This window comes from Schistocerca gregaria, chromosome X (assembly GCF_023897955.1).
Source record: "Schistocerca gregaria isolate iqSchGreg1 chromosome X, iqSchGreg1.2, whole genome shotgun sequence".
Classification (NCBI taxonomy): Eukaryota; Metazoa; Arthropoda; class Insecta; order Orthoptera; family Acrididae; genus Schistocerca; species Schistocerca gregaria.
In genome coordinates this window covers 32920944-32928901 of record NC_064931.1, presented here as the reverse complement: position 1 = coordinate 32928901, position 7958 = coordinate 32920944, and positions in this window count along the sequence as shown.

Genomic DNA, 7958 nt, shown 5'->3' with positions numbered 1-7958 from the left:
GATTTTCGTCTCCCTTCACTACCGAATAATTTCTTTTATCTCATCATACATTTCTTCAATTTCTTCGTCATCTGCAGAGTTAGTTGGCATATAAACTTGTACTACTGTAATGGGCATGGGCTTAGTGTCTATCTTGGCCACAATAATGCGTTCACTATGTTGTCTGTAGTAGCTTACCCGAACACCTATTTTTTTTATTCATTATTAATCCTACTCCTGCATTACACCTATTTGATTTTGTAATTATAACCCTGTATTCACCTGACCAGAAGTCTTGTTCCTCCTGCCACCGGACTTCACTAATTCTCACTATATCTAACTTTAACCTATTCATTTCCCTTTTTAAATTTTCTAACCTACCTGCCCGATTAAGGGATCTGACAATCCACGCTCCGATCTGTAGAATGCCAGTTTTCTTTCTCCTGATAATGACGTCCTCTCGAGTAGTCCCCGCCCGGAGATCCAAATGGGGTACTATTTTACCTCTGGAATATTTTACCCAAGAGGACGCCATCATCATTTAGCCATACAGTAAAGCTGCATGCCCTCGGGAAAAATTACGGCTGTAGTTTCCCCTCACTTTCAGCCGTTCACAGTACCACAACAGCAAGGCCGTTTTGGTTAGTGTTACAAGGCCAGATCAGTCAATCATCCAGACTGTTGCGCCTGCAACTACTGAAAAGGCTGCTGCCCCTCTTCAGTAACCACACATTTGTCTGGTCTCTCAACAGGTACCCCTCCATTGTAGTTGCACCTACATTGAGGCACGCAAGCCTCCCCACCAACGGCAAGGTCCATGGTTCATGGTGGGGCCAACTATTCTATCTGCCATAAAACAGGGCAATTATCTCACCCACAAGTATTTTCTATTGTGTTGAGGGATTGTGTGTGTATGAATCAGGGCATTACATTGGAGAAGGAACTGTCCTCTAGAATTATAACCAAATTCTGGAGACACAGCTATACTGAAGAATGGACCTAGTATATAGGTTTAACTTAATGAGATATTTTGAATTACATGAAAGACTCCTCCCGCGCAAAAGCAGTCATAAAGGGGGGGTGTATACCATTGAGGAGTTAGGAGGGTACTACGTGGCCACAAGTGAAATAAACTGTGTGTGATGCAAGTGATGCAGAGACATGTCAAGCACTGACTGCACCTTTTGTAGGGAAATTGATCATATCATCCATATAATGTTACTCAGCACCATGACATATTAACAGTGTCACCAGAACAAGCCAGGGAGTTGGCACACGAGAGTACTGCGAAGGGGGTCAAGGACCCAAGCTGTTGGAATTCCTGAAACTGGGCAACATTAATAGCTTGACTTGCATAAAAACAGGGGAAACAAATCAGGGCAGATTAGAAGTGTAATGTTTTGTGTGTGTTTGAGAAGTGTATGTGTATTTTATTAAGGGACTTATAAACAGTGAACTGGGTGCAAAATATGATTCAATACTGGTAGATGTAACACTAGTTCAGTACAGGATGTACACTATGTGATCAAAAGTATCCGGACACCTGGTTGAAAATGACGCACAGGTTCGTGGCGTCCTCCATGGGTAATGCTGGAATTCAGTATGGTGTTGGCCCACACTTAGCCTTGATGACAGCTTCCACTCTCGCAGGCATACGTTCTATCAGGAGCTGGAAGGTTTCTTGGGGAATGACAGTCCACTTCACGGAGTGCTGCACTGACGAGAGGTATCGATGTGGGTCGGTGAGGCCTGGCACGAAATTGGCGTTCCAAAACATCCCAAAGGTGTTATATAGGACTCAGGTCAAGACTCTGCGTAGGCCAGTCCATTACAGGGATGTTATTGTCGTGTAACTACTCCGACACAGGCCGTGCATTATCAACAGGTGCTTGGTAGTGTTGAAAGATGCAGTCGCTACCCCCGAATTGCTCTTCACAGTGGGAAACAAGAAGGTGCTTAAAATATCAATGCAGGCCTGTGCTGTGAAAGTGTCAGGCTAAAAAACGAGCGATGCAAGCCCCCTCCATGAAAACCACGACTACACCATAACACCACCTCCTACGAATTTTACTGTTGGCACTACAGACGCTGGCAGATGACATTCACTGGGAATTCGCCATACCCACAACCTGCCATTGGATCGCCACATTGTGTACCGTGATTCGTCGCTCCACACAACGTTTTTCCACTGTTCAATCGCCATGAAATCCAAGTTGATGTGCATAACGTGGTAGGTCACTATCGTGCGCATCTTGTAAATTGTATCGCGCATCTCTGAAATACGTAAACACCAGTTTTTGTTACAAGTGCGTCTTGTCCTCACTTGAATATTTGTAGTTTTTGTTATGCACTAACTGTAATATATAATTAATACTGAAAACTCGTTTTGTTTGTGATCTATATTGTAGAAAAATGTGAAATATAAAACAAGGTCGTATTTAAATGCAGTGCATTCGCTGTTTTCCCTCTGCCCTTCGACGCACTCAGACAGCAACGTGTGGTGGGGGGAAACTGTGAAGCATCAGCACTCGGGCTCAGGCATGGCTTGTATTTTGCTGTGGGTTTATTCTAAATCAGTTCATAATTTTTTTATCATGCTGCAGATTTTCTTCCATATTGTGTTTAGTACCCACTGCTCGGACAAAAATTGTCCTATACTATGTCTAACTGGAGATGGGATTTGTGGCTCTTTATTAAAATAAACAGGAAGCCGCTTAACTTAAGACAGTCCAGGTGTTGTGGTACAAGCTTTCCACAACAGTCCACGTTAGCCTCACTGCTAGTGAAGTACAAAGTACCCCTATGGAAACTACTCTGATCCCTAGGTACTGACTGACTCTGTGCTAGAGGTTGAGCTAAGTGCGACTGCGAGTCCCACTGGGCTGTGGTTGAAAACTCGACTGACTGGTTAACTGACTGGGCCTGCGGTCAGTGGCGGCCTCTAAATACTGGCGGTCGAGAAGACGTTGGCAGCGCATTGCCTGTGGGTCTGTTCTTGGCCTCTCTCCTGAAAGGCATGTTCTATACGCCTACTATCGATCTTCTCACAACCTCTTTGCCACCTGGTGTGCTGGTGACATCTTATACCAGCACTTTCTTATCCCCCTGTATACTGCACCGTTGTTGTGTAGTGAGGCTGTGAATAACAAGGGGGAGGGAGGGAGGACGCTAGACGTAGAGATGAGCTCTGAGCCGTGCCTGTGGAGGGCGGCGTATTCGCCATCTGACTTGAGAGGCGATAGGAACATCCTCCAGAAAACTGCTACCAGGGCGCAAGTCCGGGTCCAGGTCCATCGGGTCGGCGGGGCGAGGCCGCATCGTCCATCTGCTCCTCTTGGGATGCCCTGGTGGCACCAGCGGGCGTCTGCAAGGGCCGCGTGGGCCCGTGAGGCCGTGAATCTGGGGGAAGAAAAGCAGCACAATCACAGGGCAAATGACACTCACAAATTTGGTTCTGCTGGCGGCGCGGCAAATCATCGGGACCTGCAATAAGATACATAGAAGAGCCAATGCGTTTCTGGATCGGTCCTGCAAACTCAATGTGCACGCATTTCCATGGCAATTGAGTTTTAGGCCAAGCTGAGAATGTCTGTGTGGAAGCGTATTGGTTCTCCACACATGTGCGACACTGTGATGTCATTGTTCAATGTGGGCGTCCATGCCCTGCTAAGTACAGTACCGTCGCGCTAACTGCTTAGTGCGAACAATTCCCCAATGCCCTTGATGGAGCAATTGCAACACATCCTATTGCAACACTATGGGAATAAATTGGAAATTTGGGGAAAGGTCTGTGGGACCAAACTGCTGAGGTCATCTGTCCATAGGCTTACACACTAGTTAATCTACCTTAAATTAACTTACGCTAAGGGCAATAAAAACACCCATGCCCGAGGAAGGACTCGAACCTCCGACAGGGGTAGCCGAGCGAACCGCGACAAGGCGCCTCAGACCGCACGGCTACCACGCGCGGCACTTTGGTAATAAGCATACGCGATTGTTCACTGTCATTTTGAACCGAGCGAGGTGGCGCAGTGGTTAGCACACTGGACTGGCATTCGGGAGGACGACGGTTCAATCCCGACTCCGGCCATCCTGATTTAGGTTTTCCGTGATTTCCCTAAATCGCTTCAGGCAAATGCCGGGATGGTTCCTTTGAAAGGGCACGGCCGATTTCCTTCCCCATACTTCACTCACACGAGCATGCGCTCCGTCTCTAATGACCTCGTTGTCGACGGGACGTTAAACACTAATCTCCTCCTCCTACTGTCATTTTGAATTAAGATCACACCTTGTTAAACTGAAAGGTCACGCCGACGAGCAAAATACCGGCGCACATCCGACTTCTTGATGCTGTTTAATGATCGAGGTCAAGACGTGCGAATGTAATGCAACGAAATCTTGAGATCTGGGTCTGCTCCCGAGGTCTGTGCTATTTTTCTGTAGTGCAAGGAAAAAAGATTTCAGCAATTCAGAGTCCTGCGCATCGATTTGGCAACAAGATGCGGCAGATGCATCAAAATCAGTCTCTGGGCCAATCGGAAGACGAGATAGGGCGTCTGCATTGCCATGCTTTGCCGTACGTCTGCACAGAATTTCAAACTGATACTGCGAAAGAAACAAAGCCCAGCGTTGCAATTTTTGAGCACTGCGTGTAGGAACCAGGTTTGATGGATGAAAAGGCTTGTTATCTGTCACTAACTAGAACTTGCGACCATACAAATAGTGATGGAATTTGGTCACGCCATACACGATAGCAAGAACTTCTTTTTCAATTTGAGAAAAATTACACTGAGTTTGAGTTGACAACTTTGAGGCAAGAGCAATGGATCTGTCTTATGCACCAATTCTGTGCGAAAGCACAGCGCCGATTCCGTGAGAAGAAGCGTCGACTTGCAAAACTACTGGCTTGGTAGACTCAAAATGCACTAAACATCTGTCACTAAGTAAAGCCTTTTTTGAGTTTCTGAAAAGTGTCTTGACAGACTTCAATCCACACGAAAGGCTCATTTTTCCGACGCAGGCCATGCAATGGATACGCGACCTGAGCGGCATTTGGTATGAACAATATGTAGTGTGTCTTGCCTAGTACGGAATGCGGTTGAGGCACATTGCGAGGAACAGGCAAGTCACGGATTGCAAGCAAATGAACTGGAGGGGTGCACACTCTGTTTATCACTTGACCTAAGCACTGTATTTCAGTTTGAAAAAGTCACACTTTTCGAGATGGCACTTGAGCCCTGCTTCTGACAACACTCGAAAAAGAGTACGCAAATTGGCAGTCTGTTCCTCTGGTGCACGACCTGAGACGACAATATTGTTAAGATAGTTTGAACAAAATGGCACTTTTGCGGTCAGCTGTTCCTTATAACTCTGAAAAATGGCGGGCGCGGAAGCAGCTTCGAAGGGCAAACGCGAATACTCGAACAGTCCTAAGTGTGTATTTACCACAAACACTTTCTGCGGTTCTTCATCCAATGGAATTAGAAAGTAATCTATCTTAGAAAAGTAACGTCCTACACCAAGCCTGTCCATGCATTCCTCAGGGCGAGGTAACGGATAAGTGTCAACTACTGTCTGTGGGTTGACTGTAGAGTTGAAGTCAACACAAACGCTATTTCCGCCAGAAGGCTTACGCAACAAAACGAGAGGACTTTCTCAATGACTAGTTTGAATGGGAGCAATTACACCATTATCTTTCAATTCTTTCAATGCACTGGATACTTTGTCTCTTAAAGCAATTGGAACAGGGCGGGCCCGAAAAAACTTTGGCTGTGCATTGTCTTTCAATGCAACATGCGCTACAAATTTATTAGCTTTTTCCATTCCTTCTGAAAATATAAGATAGTTCAGGAAATTCTTTAAGCAAGCTAGCGACATTCTCTTTTGCTGCAAAAGCCGACATGGAAAGTACATTGTCTCGGATGCAGAGGCAAAACAAATCAAAGGCATCTAACCCGAAAATGTTTTCACTGTCTCTGGATTTCAACACAGTAAAATTCACTGTCCTAGTGTGAGATTTGTAAGAGGCATGGAAACTACACTGTCCAAGCACTGGAATTTCCTGTCCGTTGTAAGCAGTGAGGTGCTTGCTAGATTCACAAAGGCGTGGTGAGCCTAACTGTTCGTACATGGCACGATTAAGCAAAGTTACTGAGGCAACTGAATGTTGAAACGACGGCTAGCAAATTCGAAATGAGACAAATAATTTGTTAGAACGGCGTTGCACAGCATTAGGGCGAGAATGAGGCACAATCTTAATTTTACTTTTGTCAGAACCTGCAGTATGTTTGGAAAACACACTGCATGTGCAAGAGCCTGTTTTTTTCTGGGAGTTGGCACAATTTGCGTTTTTGTGCAGCTGCGAACAAACTGCTTGGACATGGCCTCTTTTTCCACACGCGTAACACGTTGCGTTACGTGATGGGCAATCCTGTCTTTTATGCCGCGCAGCCGGCCGGTGTGGCCGAGCGGTTCTAGGTGCTTCAAGTTCGAGTTCTACCTTGGGCATGGTTCAAATGGCTCTGAGCACTATGGGACTTAACATCTTGTGTCATCAGTCCCCTAGAACTTAGAACTACTTAAACCTAACTAACCTAAGGACATCACACAACACCCAGCCATCACGAGGCAGAGAAAATCCCTGACCCCTCCGGGAATCGAACCCGGGAACCCGGGCGTAGGAAGCCTCGGGCATGGATGCGTGTGATGTCCTTAGGTCAGTTAGGTTTAAGTAGTTCTACGCTCTAGGGGACTGATGACCTCAGATGTTAAGTCCCATAGTGTTCAGAGCCATTTGAACCAATTTTTATGCCGCGCAAAGCATCTAGGGCAAGACTTCACGAAGTTCACAGGGCCGTTTACATGTCTACGTGGCTGTCCGCGCGGCTGTGTACGCGCTCGTTGTTATGGGTGCTTGGAGCGGTCGCGAGGAAGGGCGACTCGTCCCGACAAATCGGGGCCTGGTCAGACTTATCGGCTGCTATGGCACCCGAGTCATAATGCTGTAATATTTGCAATGCTTGAGGAAGTGATGGATCAGAGTACTTTAAGATCTGTTCCCGTATTCTACTATCTGCGACACTGAATGTTATTGCGTCAATAATCATTAAACCACTGTACACCAGTTCACAGAGTTCGATAAAGCTTCCGGGTTAGGACGGTTTGGCTCGCGGCTGGGTGAATAGTGAAGTAATACCCAGTTTGCGTTGAGTCGCCTTCGGGACCGAGTGTGTCGCGTGTGTACTCTCTGGAAATTTGAGAAGATTCAGTATGACGAGTGTTTGCGCTGGGAGTGTCAATAGCGTTCGAACTCTCAGCACTCAGGTGCTCCACTGCCGGCGGGCCTCTCTCTGGCTGACACGGTCATCCGCGGCTGCGGTCCTGGTCCTGGGTCGCGATTACAGCGGTTTTCTCCTCCGTTGGCGCTGCACTGCGGCACTGTTCGTGTGGGCGTCCAGAAGGCGAGTACGTGGGATGTGAGAATGTTTTCAACAATCTCCGTCATCTAGCCGTGAATGGATCGTGTTTCTCAATATGATGCAGTGGTATGTGTTGTTGTTACTATCCTATGCGCTCTAGACCCTTCTTCGTCCTGGTGTAGCTGAGAGAACCAGTCAACTTACGAATTCTATAGTACTTTTAAAAATGGATATACACTTCGCAGACCTGTAGTGGTCGGGGGCGCTGTAACCGTGAGGTATAAATTTACGTCGAAATTTGAAATTCCAACTATCATATCTGGGCTCAAATAAAAGCAGATGTTGTGGGCCGAAACAAAACCTTTACGTTGCGAGACACAGAGAGGGTGGTGAATGAGGCTGTCACAAGAATATCACCAGAAAATTGGAAGAACGTCGTGAACCACGCGTGGAAAGAGATTATAAGGTCAAACATAGAAGAAGGTGTAAGAGAAGAATCCGTTCATAATGTTGTAATTTCTTTATCAGACGATGAGGACAGCAACAGCGAAGATATAACGA